Genomic DNA, 762 nt, shown 5'->3' on the forward strand with positions numbered 1-762 from the left:
TCTCTATTTGTCTTTCTTTTTCTCCTTTCTCTTGTCTTTCCTTCTCTCTTTCTCTCTATCTCTCCCTGTTTATCCATAGCTATCTTTCTTTTTGTCTCTCTTTCACTCTTTCTATCCTTGTTTCTCTATAGCCATCTATGTATCTCTCTCTCTCTCTCTAGCTCTCTGTTTCTCTCTCTAGCTTTCTCTCCCTTCAGCTTACTCCCTCCCTCTCTACCTCTCTCTGTCTCTCTCACTCCCTCTTTCTCTCTCTCACTCCCTCTTTCTCTCTCTCTCTCCTCTCTATCGGTCAAACACACACACCCAAACACCCAGGTGTGTGACAGTTGACAACTTTCGATGAAGACATTTAGACATTGTTCTTTACAGCTACTAAGCTTTTTGAAATGTTGTTAAAATTATGGTAAATAGGTTTATATCATCATTATTGTAGATATAAATGGATATGGACAGCGTGCAGGTTAGAAATAATTCCTCAAGATACTTTGAAGACACCCCGCTGTGACAAATTACTTATATAAATGACCTTTTCATTCTGCCTAACAAAATGGCCGCCAGTAGATGAGTTACGAGTTAGTTGCACGCTATGTGTCGGACCACTTCATTGAAAACAGGTCGACTTGAAACATTCAACCGTTTCACGCCTGGTGATTATTCTGCAAAACTGCAACAGTTAATTATTTTCCCACGATCGGTTGGTATTTATTGTGAATGGTCAGTGAAACGCAACATTACACAACCAAGGAACCCGCTACTTAATCT

Source organism: Branchiostoma belcheri, unplaced genomic scaffold, assembly GCF_001625305.1.
Source record: "Branchiostoma belcheri isolate BF01 breed outbred unplaced genomic scaffold, Haploidv18h27 scaffold77, whole genome shotgun sequence".
NCBI lineage: Eukaryota > Metazoa > Chordata > Leptocardii > Amphioxiformes > Branchiostomatidae > Branchiostoma > Branchiostoma belcheri.